Below are 14,114 nucleotides of genomic sequence, written 5' to 3'. Positions count from 1 at the left end.
GCTATTCAAGTCTGTTCATGTTGAGTTTTATCTTTGAACTCTTAGGTTAAGTGTTTTTGGGTTGGGTCCCATTCTCATAATGTTCCGATTTTAAAATGCCTCCATTATTACTACATGTTGCTAACAGAAAATACAGAGTTTACTAGTAAAAGCTTGATCAAGACCATGTGAATGATATGTGAATGTTGATTTCTTTTGCAAGATAATGGCTCCATCAGAGTGTTTGCAGATTATTGTTCTTCATTAAGAATACTCAAAACAATCACATTTGCCCCGAGGACATACTCAACTTTAAGTAGTAAAATACAGTCTAAATGAGCCTGGTGACCTTTGTCAGCAATAACTGCAATCACTTACAGTTGGCGAAGAGTGCATGTACAGAGAGGAAAACAACTGTTCGCATGTCAAGCATTTAAGACTGAGTTTAGATTGGGCTGTTGTTGCAATCAAGATTCTGCTGCGAACACAGCAGTGGTCATATTGCCTCATAATGAGTTTTAGTCTGCGGTGTCATGCACGACTTTTGTAAACAGTAACTAGATTTCAAATGGTCCTTATCTGCAGAGTAAACAATTGCACAATTCTTATATTTTCCCCATTTTTAGATTGAACTTGTTTATATTTGATGATACCACTCTGAATCACTCTGTAATTCTTAGAATGCCAGCACAGCGCTGTTGTACATTTACAAAAGGGTGAAGGTGAATAGGCTATATGCAGGTCAAGTCAGAGATGTCCCCAGAAATATATAAAATATTCTAGATTTATTCCAACAGTGAATATTGAACAAATCATATCGAAATGCCCTTGTAGAGTCAAAACTAGTGCTCAATGTAGTTTCCAGTAAATTTCTTCACAATAAATTATTACAAATTAACCTAACCTACTTTTTTTCCTTCAAACTTGTAACAGGTATTGGCTACAAACGCACAACGAATGGGATATCTAAATGAATCACAAATCTCAGGAGACATATAGACAACCATGCAGAGGAAAATAAGGGCTTAAATCCACAGGGAGTAATGAGGAAACTAAATGCACAACAGGTGAATGTAATCAGTAACTAAGGAAACTAAGTAGCAAACAGAAAAAGAATGAAACTGAAACACAAACAAAACTAAACAGACTAGAACGTAATCCTGACAGTATCACAGTGATTTCCATTACACGAGAGTAGATGTTAAAACTTCATGCTGATTTGTATTTGGCTTTCGCCAAGATAAGCAACACTAAGACGTAGCTTTACAGTAAACTATGCTTCTCCATCCATTTACGCTTCTTTCCATATGGTGGTGTGACTCCCCTTCTGTCCGGCGTTAACGGCTGCAGTGTACTTGGCGCGTCAGCACACACGACGGCTGCAACTACAGTGTGGTCTCCCTAGTGGACTAGCACGACAACCGTCTGGATTGAGCCGAGTAGGGGACATCTCCAGGGTCTTCAAGTGGGCACCTTCTGTCCTCAGTGTTTCGTCGACTAGCCCATGACACCTCAAGAGGGCTCGACAGTGACTCTGGCGTCCCAGAGTCACCCCCCTCCGTCCCCCACTCAACTCAACCCAGCTTACTGACCTCTACATCCCTCCTGCTGCTGAGACCTAACCACAATCTCACAATCTCTCCGCAACCCAACCATACGCGCCAACCCGTTTGACTAAGGCTGTCGAGCCCCACTGGTGCGTTAATATGCAGTTTCAGTGACAACGGTTCCGTATGGCATACCACCTACCGCAAAACACAATATCTGCCCAACCACCCGTCATTCACGCAATATACACAGGAACGTAATGACTGTAAATACTATACAACCTATACAAATAAACCAACAGACTCAAGTTTTTCAAGAATTCTACGAAACCGCAGCGTGGCTGCCTGTACACAGCCAGCTAGAATCTTTCCGTCTCAACCACAGCCAGTTGCTGCTCCTTTCTGCTGCTTCAGATAAGTTCTTTACTGTGCGACGCAACTCTTGGCCACTGAATCCGACGTCTCTGAGGAACCAGGTTGCCACAAAACCTCGACAACCCACTTCCACTAGATAAACCTGGACTCTCCATCCTCGCTGTTCTGCTTCAGTAGCCAGATGAGCATACTGCAGTTTCTTCCTCTCATATGCCTCATCTACCGCATCCTTAAATGGCACTGTTAACTCTATCAGTTGAACAATGTGTGCTGATCCAGACCACAAAACAATATCTGGGTTAGTGGTGGCAATCTCAGGTGGAAAAATAAGCTGTTGATCAAGATCAGCCAGCATCTTCCAGTCCCTAGCAGCTTCCAGCTGTCCTGGGCGAGAATTGGTGTTAACACCTTTTCTTGGTGGGTGCTCGCCTGGGCGGAGGAATATTGTCTTCTGCGTGTAATGTTTTGCTAGAACAGGCGGCAACTTATTGGTCATACTACGCTTGCCTTCCAATGCTAAAGCCAAACATCGCAGTAATTGGTCATGGCGCCAAGTAAATCGACCTTGGCTAAGAGCCACCTTACATCCTGTCAAAATGTGCCTTAATGTGGCAGGTGATGAACACAAAGGACAAGAGGGATCCTCTCCTACCCAGAGGTTTAGGTTCTGCGGTGATGGGAGAACGAATCGGTTACCTAACGTAACCTCGGTTCTCTCTAGATGAGGGAACGAGTATTGCGTAAGCTAGCTTACGCTACGGGAAAGATTAATCTTTTCTGAGAAATTGAAGCCAAAAATTATCCTATAATTTTGTATCCATTGTCAACGCAGTTCAGCTGCAGCAGACCATGAGCGGGCTAGCTAGCAGCTCATTGGTTCGCTCACAGAGAACTGCTTAAGCCTATGAGGAGACGCGAATGATCTCTCGGCCAATGAGAGTCTGACATGCTCTCATTACGTCAGAGCGCGCCGAAACGGGCGTGGTCAGAGAGTATAATACTGGCGTCCTAGGCTGTAAACTCTGGTTTTCATAGAATGAAGCGAGAACGCTAGTAGCACAAGCACGGCCAGGAACGCAATACTCGTTCCCTCATCTAGAGAGAACCGAGGTTACGTTAGGTAACCGATTCGTTCTCTTACGAGAGGTTCTCTCGTATTGCGTAAGCTAGCTTACGCTACGGGAACACCTGGTCAACGCCGTGCGTGCTAAGCATCCACTATGAGTCCCAGGGGAGACCACATGGAACCCTTATGAGTGGGAATAAATATATGTACATGTGACAAAGGCCAGCAGAGCGGGCCGGAGATTGTGTAGTACATAAGCACATGATAGAGAGGGACAGAGCGAAACCGGTCTGTGTGAATAACTCCCTATAGTGCAGCTCAACCAGAAGAGCTGTAACATACTAGACTGCTAGTAGTTTAGCCTGCAAGGCGGGAACTTCCAGATTGTAAAATCTGACAAAGGTGGAGGGGGAAGCCCATCCCGCTGCCACACAAATGTCATGAATGGAAATTCCGCTGGACCATGCCCACGATGAGGCCATGCCTCTAGTGGAATGAGCCCTGATGCCCAGAGGGCATGGCAGGTCTTTTGATGCGTATGTGGCTGCAATGGCATCAACTATCCATTTGGATAGAGTCTGTTTCGAGGCGGCCGACCCCTTGGTGCGCCCACCGAACGAAACAAAAAGCTGCTCGGATCGTCTGACCGGAGCAGTGCGAGTAATGTATAATCTCAGGGCCCTGACCGGACACAGGAGATTAGAGTCAGATTCGCTATCGGATGCAGGCAGAGCCGATAGGGAAATAACTTGTGCCCTGAACGGGGTACCAATCGCTTTTGGGACATAACCATGTCTAGGTTTGAGAACGACTAAGGAGTCATTGGGCCCAAACTCGAGACAGGAAGCGCCAACGGACAGCGCGTGAAGGTCTCCCACACGTTTTACTGACGCGAGCGCGAGCGCGAGCAGAAAAATGGTTTTGAGCGAAAGGTATTTGAGGTCCACGGTGTTTAGCGGTTCGAATGGGGGGGCTTTCATAGCTTCGAGAACTATGGAAAGGTCCCAAATCGGCACCGAAGGGGGGCGTGGGGGATTCATCCTTCTAGCTCCCCTGAGGAAGCGGATGACCAAGCCATCTTTGCCCAGTGACTGGCCGCGCCGGGGTTCAACGAATGCTGCGACGGCTGCCACATACACCTTGAGAGTGGACGGGGACCTGCCCTTGTCCAACATCTCTTGGAGAAAAACTAGCAAGGAAGGAACCTCGCATGACCATGGGTCCAAATTTCTGTCGGTGCACCATTTAGAGAACACAGACCATTTAGACGCATAGAGCCTTCTAGTAGAAGCCGCTCTAGCCTGCATGATCGTATTTAACACTCCCTCTGGCAAAGCAACGGGTAGTTGTTGATCACCCACGCATGTAGCGCCCAGCGCTCTGGGTGGGGATGCCAGATCGTGCCGCGAGCTTGGGAGAGGAGATCTGCTCTGACTGGAATGGGCCACGGGGCTGTCTGTGACAGCTGAGTGAGCCCCGGAAACCAAGTCTGACCCTCCCAACGCGGGGCTATGAGGAGCACCGAGTGGCGTGTTTCCCTGATTCTCTGAAGCACCTGTGGTAGCAGAGAAACCGGAGGGAATGCATAAAGCGGGCGGCTGGGCCAGGTCTGGGCTAGCGTGCCCTCGCTCTTTGAGAAAAATATTGGGCAGTGGGTGTTCTCTTCTGAGGCGAAGAGGTCCACCTCTGCTCTGCCGAATATTCGCCACAGCTTTTGGACTGTAAGAGTGTGCAGGGACCATTCCGGGGGGAATGGGGTTCCTGGACAGACTGTCTGGACCGTCGTTCAGATGGCCCGGCACGTGCGTCGCTCTGAGCGAGAGCAGGTGACACTGAGACCAAACTAAGATGCGTTCTGTCAGCCGGAAGAGATTCCTGGATCTGACTCCGCCCTGACGGTTTAGATAGGAGACCACGGCTGTATTGTCCGAACGGATCAGCACGTGGTGACCGTGAATGTGTGGAAGAAAGCGCGTGAGCGCGTTCTCGACCGCCAGCATCTTCAAACAGTTTATGTGGAGGAGGCTCTCCTGAGCTGACCAGGGGCCGAAGGCCGGTGAGCCCTCACAGACCGCACCCCAACCCGTGTTGGATGCGTCTGTCGAGATGACTTTTCGGCGAGAAAGGGTCCCCATGGAAACGCCCCGCTGAAACCATTCTGCCACAGTCCATGGCTGCAGAGCTGTGATACAGGTCTGCGTTACATTTATCAGCTGGCGGCCCGTGGTCCACGCACGGTGAGACACACGGCTCTTCAACCAGAGCTGAAGCGGGCGCATGCGCAGTAACCCCAGCTGGAGCACCGCGGAGGCTGAAGCCATGTAACCCAACGCCTTCTGAAAAGTTTTCAGAGGTGTGAGTCTGTTCATCTGAAAAGATGCGGCGAGACGCTGAACACGGCGCGCGCGCTGTGTTGACAGACGAGCCGTCATCGTGACCGAGTCTAGCTCTATACCCAAGAAGGAGATAGTCTGACTGGGTTGTAGTGCGCTCTTTGTCCAGTTGACAGAGAGGCCCAAAGCTTTCAGATGGTCGAGGAGAACTGTACGATGAGACAGTAGCTCTCTCTGTGATTGTGCCAAAATCAGCCAGTCGTCCAAATAGTTCAGTATTCGCAGCCCCTGACTCCGCAGGGGGGCGAGCGCCGCATCCATGCACTTCGTGAACGTACGGGGTGCTAAGGATAGGCTGAACGGAAGGACGGTGTATTGATAAACCTGGCCTTCGAAGGCGAAATGTAAGAATGGCCTGTGAAGGGGATTTATCTGAATCTGAAAGTAAGCATCTTTCAGATCTAGTGAAACGAACCAGTCCCCCTGGCGCACATGCGCGAGGAGTTTTCTGATAGTGAGCATTTTGAACGGTCTCTTCATGAGAACTTTGTTCAGAAATCTGAGGTCTAAGATTGGTCTGAGGCCGCCGTCTTTCTTGGGAACCAGAAAATAACGGCCGTAAAACCCCAACTCGCTCATAGACAGAGGAACTCTCTCTATAGCCCTTTTGCACAATAGCTTTGCTATCTCTGAACGGAGCAGCGTCACTGCTTCTGGGTTCACAATAGTTTCTAGCCGCACTCGAAAACGTGGAGGGCGGCGGTGAAACTGTAAGCGATAGCCTAGCCTTATTGTGTTTAGCACCCACTGGGAAATTCCCGGAATAGCTTCCCACGCTTTGAAGCGTAACGCTAGAGGGTGAATGGCTACATGGTCCCCGTCGCTGCACATAGCGGGCTGCGTGAGCGCGCTCATAGTGTTTATAACAGCGGGACTTACACTCGGAGAGGAGTTTATGGGCCGTGTAACAGAGTGAGCAGAGGTGGGACACGCACACGGGCTCGTGGGCGCGCTTATGCACTCTGAAACTCGATCGGGTTGGAACCGCTTTGTGAGAGTAGACAGGAACTGGAGTGCTTTTGTGTATGAGTGAACACAGTGTTGTGGGCACATTTTCTACACAGGAGGCTTTTATGCTCTTTATGAGATTTCTCTGGGTCGCCGTGAAAACGGCGTTTGTGCTCATGCAAGCGGGAAGGGAGACCGGCTTGGTAATGGCGGAGTACACTGCTGTAGTAGCCGCGTGAGCGGGGACTAACAGAGGGCGAAACTTTGACGGCGGTCTGGCCGCGGCGGGAGAGCGCCGTCTTTTTCTCAGCTGTGCTAGGCAGACTTCGAGTGATCGGGTTTCAGCGCGATCCTAGGCCGAGGCCCCCGAGGAGGCGGCGGTCTGTGGCGGCTGTCAGAGCGAGAACGAGGGCGGCCGCCCTGGCGTCACTGAGAAGTCTGACTGTGCTGAGCTGGGCGCTGGGGTGGGGCTCGTGCAGGAGGCAGGTCACGTGAGCGACCTGCAGAGGAGCTAGCGCGACGAGGCAGAAAGAGATTCATGGCCTGGGAGGCTTTCTGCACTTCGGAAAATCGGTCGACGATACCCGTGACAGCAGATCCGAAGAGGCCGGATGGAGAGAGCGGGGCGTTGAGAAAGGCGGCGCGCTCAGAATCTCCCATGTTGGCGAGTGTGAGCCACAAATGTCTCTCAGACACACAAATGGCGGCCATGCATTTCCCCAGGGCTTAAGCAGCAGATTTTGTAGCGTGAAGGGCAATGTCCGTGGCGCTCCTCAAATCCGCGACTGAAGGGGGATTTTTTCCGCTCTCGTCCCATTCACGAAGTATGTCACCCTGTAGTATCTGAAGGACGGACATGGAGTGAAGTGTAGAGGCTGCTTGGCCGGCGGCTGAGTAAGCGCGGGCGTGAAAGCTTGAAGTCGCTCTGCAGGCTTTAGAGGGGAGCACAGGTGATGAGCGCCATCTCGCGGAGGGCGGGCATAGATGTGCGGCGACCAGGTCCTCTACAGGGGAATGGAGAGATAACCCTTCTCTGCGGCTCCGTCCACAACGCGAAGCGGGGTGGAAGAGTCGGAACGAGTTCTAACAGAGAGCGGGGCGTTCCAGGACTTCGTGAGTTCCGCGTGCAGTTCAGGCAGGAAGGGCGCGGCCCGTTTAGTGGCGGGAGTCGAGCGCTGGCGGAAGTAGCTGCCGTCCATATGGTTGATGGTCTGCTCGGGGGGAGGGGACCAGTCGAGCCCGAGGCGTTCAACAGCCTGTGAGAGGAGGCGCACTAATTCCTCCTCGATTCTAGCGCGGGTCCCGGAGGATTCTCGGGCCGAGGAGGCGTGAGAACCGGACCATTCTTCACTGTCTGAGGCGAGAAGCGAACATGTCTCCTTGATGTCCGCGGCATCATCGGAGGCGACAGAGCGGCCACTCGGCGGCAATTGTATGTCCGGAAGCGGCGGAGAAGGAGAGCGGGAGGCGACAGGCTCCGGCGGGATGAACGCTTCTGGCTGGGGTTCCGGCGGCCTCTGAGAGCGGCGTTTCTTCTTCCACGGCGAATTCAGAGGCTGCGCGGAAGCAACTTTAGTGGCCTGAAGTCGAGCCCGCAGGGTCGACAACGGCATGTCTTCGCAGAGATCGCAGCCGCCATCGGCGAGGGCGAGCTCAACGTGCTCCAATCCGAGGCAGAGAGCGCAGATGATGTGGCGGTCTCCATTCTCGAGGGGAGCGCGGCAAGAACCGCAGGAAGATTTACGAGACATCTTTGAAAAGACGCTCGGCTCTTTTAGATACAAAATGTACAGGATGCTTTTTGTAAAAAGGATACAAATCCGTCGGATGGCGCTAGCTCGCAGGACGGCTGAAGGTGGCGAAGACGGCCGGCTTCCTCAGTCTCCCAGATGCTCGCTAGAGTTGCCTTTTCGACGACGGCGGCTTCTCTCAGGATCAGCAGATGCGTGTAGCCTCGCTGAAGAGATGAAAATCAGAGTTTACAGCCTAGGACGCCAGTATTATTCTCTCTGACCACGCCCGTTTCTGCGGGCTCTGACGTAATGAGAGCATGTCAGACTCTCATTGGCCGAGAGTTCATTCGCGTCTCCTCATAGGCTTAAGCAGTTCTCTGTGAGCGAACCAATGAGCTGCTAGCTAGCCCACTCATGGTCTGCTGCAGCTGAACTGCGTTGACAATGGATACAAAATTATAGGATAATTTTTGGCTTCAATTTCTCAGAAAAGATGAATCTTTCCCGTAGCGTAAGCTAGCTTACGCAATACGAGAGAACCTCTCGTAAGAGAACATCATATGTTGACCTAATAAGGAAACTGATCCTACTCTCTTCCATTGACCAAAGGTCTTGCCAGCCCATCTTGCGTTGTTACACACTCTCCCATCTCATCCACTCTCCCTGCTTGGCCTGGGAAATGGCCTTTATACACCTCATCCTCTCCTCCTGCTTTCACACCTCGTTGACTACCAGCTTCCTCCTTTGAGCTGGGCCTGCCTTGTGCCATTTAGGAGGAGCTAAACTGAGCCCAAAACCCCCTCTTCCATGCTGTACCTGTCCCACGATATCCCCAATTTGAAGGTCAGCCTTTGCCTCTACTACAGATTTCTTTGCTGACCACTTTCTACCAGTTTTTAACACAGGGGCTGCCTCCCTTACACCTTTGTCGCGTGACTCTACTAAAGTCATTTCCAGTCTGACCTTGGCACACTTAAACTCCTCGGTTAAAGCAGAGACTGGCAGCTGCAATACTTCTTTACTATAAAGTCCCACTCTGCTGAGGCAGCGTGGAACTCCCAACCATTTCCTGATGTATGAACTTATTAACGCTTCCAGCTTATCCACTGTTGTCAAAGAAACCTCGTACACAGTCAGTAGCCACAGTAACCTCAGCAGTAGACCAAACTGAAAGCACCAGAGTTTTAGTTTGCCTGGTAGAGCACAGCTGTTTATGCTCTTCAACCCTTCCACTGCTTGTCGTCTAACTTCTCCCACCCGAACTGTGTCCTTTAGATCCCCATCGTACCATCTCCCAAGACTCTTCACTGGCTTCTCAGAAACTGTTGGTATTGCCTCACCATTAATGAAGAATGTTTTATCTACTACCTTTCCTTTAACTATCGAGATGCTCCTTGATTTAGAGGGCTTAAATTGCATTCGTGCCCATTCAATATTATCTATATGATATTAATAGGGACAAACGAAACATATAACAGGGCTATATATAACTAATGTAGGGGAGAGTGGGGCACAACCTAACTCATCTTGTGTAAATCAACTTGGGGTTCAAATAATTATTTTCCACATTAATTTCACACGTAATGTTTCATTATTACAGTGTATACTTTTGTCTTTATTTAATTGGAAGTGAGATGGGACATATAAAATATGTAAAATATGAGGGGTATGTTATAGCATGACAATATGCCAGCTTAAAATGTTATCTGATTTGATTGAAAATATACAAGAAAAACTAAAATACTTTGTCAATAAAATAAAATAATTAACTTTTCCATGTAAAATTACATATTTTTTATTAATTACGCTACTTGCACTATGCACAAAACAAAACAAAAAATAAAAATACAGCTTAGTTCAAAACAATTTGGGAAAACAGATGTGTTTTTATTTTGATAATTTTGAACTCACCATTATGGTGAGCATTGTGCTTTTGGATAGTGGCAATGGTAGAAACTCACCATAAAATGCCATAAAGAATCAAGCTGGATTTATTAAATGTTTGGCAGTTGATGACACAGTCAGTTACATGTATGTTATCTATACAGCAATGATATTTGCATGTGATTTTCAATGTTGATATCAAACAAGGCAGATATGCTTATTTTTATGCTCTGTAATTTGCATGTACATGAAAAATAGTAGATGAAAAATGGGTCATAGGACCCTGCACTCATTTAATGCCCCTGTCTGTACACTGCATGCTTGACCTCTAAAACAATTATTTGTCTCGCGTCATCAGCTCAGGTCCTGTTGTCGTGGTCACGATTATGGTCTGTTTAGTTAGTTCCTCTCCTGTCTGTATGAGTTCTAGTTTCTATGGTTACTGATTAGTTAATCCTTGTTGTTTCTCTTTCTTTCCCTTATTTACTATGTATTGTTATGACCCTGGTCTAGGGCCAGGGAGGTGACATAAATAGAAAGTTCTGAAAACCCGATTCAACTATGTCTTTTTCCCCCAGTTTTTTATATATTTTTTTCAGTTTTATCAAGGACAAGAATGAAGCTAAATCTTCGGGTTTGGGCAAGGCCAAAACAACAAACAAAACGGCCACTGACCAAACCAAATTACAACTAAATAAACAAAAAAAAATAAAAACAAAAAAATATAGTGGTCTTATCTCACTTCCTGGCTATCCCAAACACAGGAGAAAAGATAAATAAAAATAAAATAAAAATGGCACCCAACCCCTACCACTTCAGTAATAAAGGAAAAATTAGGTATACAATATTTACAGAAAAAGGGCAAAACAATTGCCACAATAAAGAAACTAAAGGAACACTATAAACGGATGAGAACACTAGGGACAAAATGACTAAGATCAAAATGAGGATGCTTTTCAAAAGTAAATAATAATTGATGACAAGCATTTGCGTGATTTCCCCCCCAAACCAGTTCAGCGGAAATACCGCCCAGCAGCTCATTTTATTGGTTAACAGGTTTTATCAGTGACGGGTAGGTTTAGCATCCCTGGTATATTTCAATGGGATGCTCCACTCCAGTCTGCAAATCCGTGGGTACGCCTCGAACTCGTCCAATCAAGGCAGAGCCACCTGCGAGAGCGAGAGAGAAAGAGAGAGTGGGGAAAAAGAAAAGAGTAGCACACACAGGGAAAGAGAAAAAAAACAGCAATACGTCTTTGGACGTAACAGGATAGGCTACTCTCTGTTCAGTTCAGTCCTTGGTCGGTTATTGTTTGGGTTGAACCTGGTTGTTATTCCTGAGTTTGCTATTGTACTAAATACTGTATTTCAGATCATCTCCTTCCTTGTCCAGTCACAAATAATTGCAAAAAAAGTAATGGTCAAACTAGGGAAAGTCATCAATGCACAAGTTATCACTGAAAGAAGTCTATTAAATATTGCACATGGCAGAAAGTGCTATAAAGTACACTGATGTCTATCAATAGTTTCTGTGATACATTTTTGTACTATTACAAAGATTAATGCTATAAAATATAAATATATTTTATTATATAAATATATTTTAAATATATATATTTTATAAATATATATATATATTATATAAATATATTTTAAATATATATATTTAAAAATATAAATATATTTTATTCTACATTACATCTGTCTAAAAAATGACTGAAAACTTTATTTATAAAGCCTGCTTAAAGCAGACATCTGGAGATGTAACAACCAGTATCATAATACCATCAGCCCTGACCTCAACATAAATCAAGTAGTGTGGAATCACATTTGCCAGAGAAAAGATGAAAAATGGATAACATAATGTGGACTAAAATGTTTATGTATCTGGATACAATGAACAGTATGTCCTCAAAACTTTGGATTGTTTTGCTGCAGGTTTTTTTTAGCATGATTACCTCGAAGAAATGCAATACGCAGGGTAGCATTTTTACACTCTCAGTCAGGAAATACTGACTTAGAATAATGCTAAAATAATATTGTATTTGTTCATTTCTAAAGTAAATGTTATTCTATCATGCAAAATAGAGGTGTACAGCAAAGCATTATCTGTTTATGTATCTGTTTCTTTTCAGAAAATGATCTGATATGACATTGGATATAGTCATCAACCGTTGAGCTGCACAATCTGTAGCATGTGTGCTAATCTTCCCTCAAAGGAGACTTAAATGGACATCTTCAATGGAAAGGCACAATCCGTATCAGTGGTGTTCTGAAATGAGAAGGCAAAGCCTTTTTGATTTTTTTAAATTTATTTTAATAAATCAAATGGAAATTCATGTCTAATTTTCCTGGTTACTGTAAATAAACATTACATTACCCAGCAGTACACTGTAAAACAACATTACATTACACAGCAGAGCAATGCCGAGGTTGTGAGTTCGAGCCTCACCTGGAGCACGGTTTTAGAAAGCAAGAGACGCTATGGAATTGAAAGATTTCAATGTCTAACTTAAAAGATCATCTGAACATCACAATGCCGTCATCCATTAGAAGAATGATCACGGAATAATGCATAAAACCCATTTAATGTTCTATGTATGTCTTAAACTAGTAAAGTATTAAAGGGCTAACTTGAAAGATTTTTTTCAAACTGAATCACCCTCATGATTATAGCTCCAGTGGCTATAATCCCCACATGGATTTTGGTAGATGTTGCAGTCTAGAAGCTCCAGTGGCGCAATCGGTCAGCGCGCGGTACTTATAAGGCAGTACGCAGCAGAGCAATGCTGAGGTTGTGAGTTTGAGCCTCACCTGGATTATGGTTTTAGAAAGCAATAGAGATTATAGCAGCCAAAGTTTTCAAATTCTAGCTAGAAAGATTCTTTGAGCATTGCATGGCTGTAAACAATTAGAAGAATTCTCAGAAAGTAATGCAAACGGCTTGAATATAACTGCATGGTCATCGTTCATTAAAAAAGAGTTCAAGGGCTAATGGATAGCCCAGCATTACATTGGAAAGGTTTGTTCAATTGAAGTATATAACAGGTAGAATGTGTGTTAATCATTCGGCAAGAGAGGCTTACAGGTAGGGGCTTGTGTGATCAAGCTTAGTAGCCTAGCTTTAAAATGGATCATTTTGTTTCTGATTCCCCACATTGTGTTTGATAATATGCCTCTGTCAGAAGCTCCAGTGGCGCAATCGGTCAGCGTGGGGTACTTATAAGGCAGTACGCAGCAGAGCAATGCCGAGGTTGTGAGTTTGAGCCTCACCTGGAGCATGGTTTTAGAAAGCAAGAGACGCCATGGAATTGAAATATTTTAATGTCTAACTTAAAAGATCGTCTGAACATCACATTGCCGTCATCCATTAGAAGAATGATCATGGAATAATGCATAAAACCCATTTAATGTTCTATGTATGTCTTAAACTAGTAAAGTATTAAAGGGCTAACTTGAAAGATTTTTTTCAAACTGAATCACCCTCATGATTATAGCTCCAGTGGCTATAATCCCCACATGGATTTTAGTAGATGTGGCAGTCTAGAAGCTCCAGTGGCACAATCGGTCAGCGCCCGGTACTTATAAGACAGTACGCAGCAAAGCAATGCTGAGGTTGTGAGTTTGAGCCTCACCTGGAGCATGGTTTTAGAAAGCAATAGAGATTATAAGAGCAAAAGTTTTCAAATTCTAGCTAGAAAGATTGTTTGAGCATTGCATGGCTGTAAACAATTAGAAGAATTCTCAGAAAGTAATGCAAAAGGCTTGAATATAACTGCATGGTCATCGTTCATTAAACGAGAGTTCAAGGGCTAATGGATAGCCCAGCATTACATTGGATAGGTTTGTTCAATTGAAGTACATATTAGGTAGAATGTGTGTTAATCATTGGGCAAGATATTCTTATAGGTAGGGGCTTGTGTGATCAAGCTTAGTAGCCTAGCTTTAAAATGGATCATTTTGTTTCTGATTCCCCACATTGTGTTTGATAATATGCCTCTGTGTCAGAAGCTCCAGTGGCGCAATCGGTCAGCGTGGGGTACTTATAAGGCAGTACGCAGCAGAGCAATGCCGAGGTTGTGAGTTTGAGCCTCACCTGGAGCACGGTTTTAGAAAGCAAGAGACGCTATGGAATTGAAAGATTTTAATGTCTAACTTAAAAGATCGTCTGAACATCACATTGCCGTCA

Source organism: Rhinichthys klamathensis, unplaced genomic scaffold (assembly GCF_029890125.1).
Source record: "Rhinichthys klamathensis goyatoka isolate OS25496 unplaced genomic scaffold, OSU_Roscu_1.1 h1tg000720l_1, whole genome shotgun sequence".
In the NCBI taxonomy this organism is placed as follows: domain Eukaryota; kingdom Metazoa; phylum Chordata; class Actinopteri; order Cypriniformes; family Leuciscidae; genus Rhinichthys; species Rhinichthys klamathensis.
Note: the sequence above shows the minus strand (reverse complement) of the source record.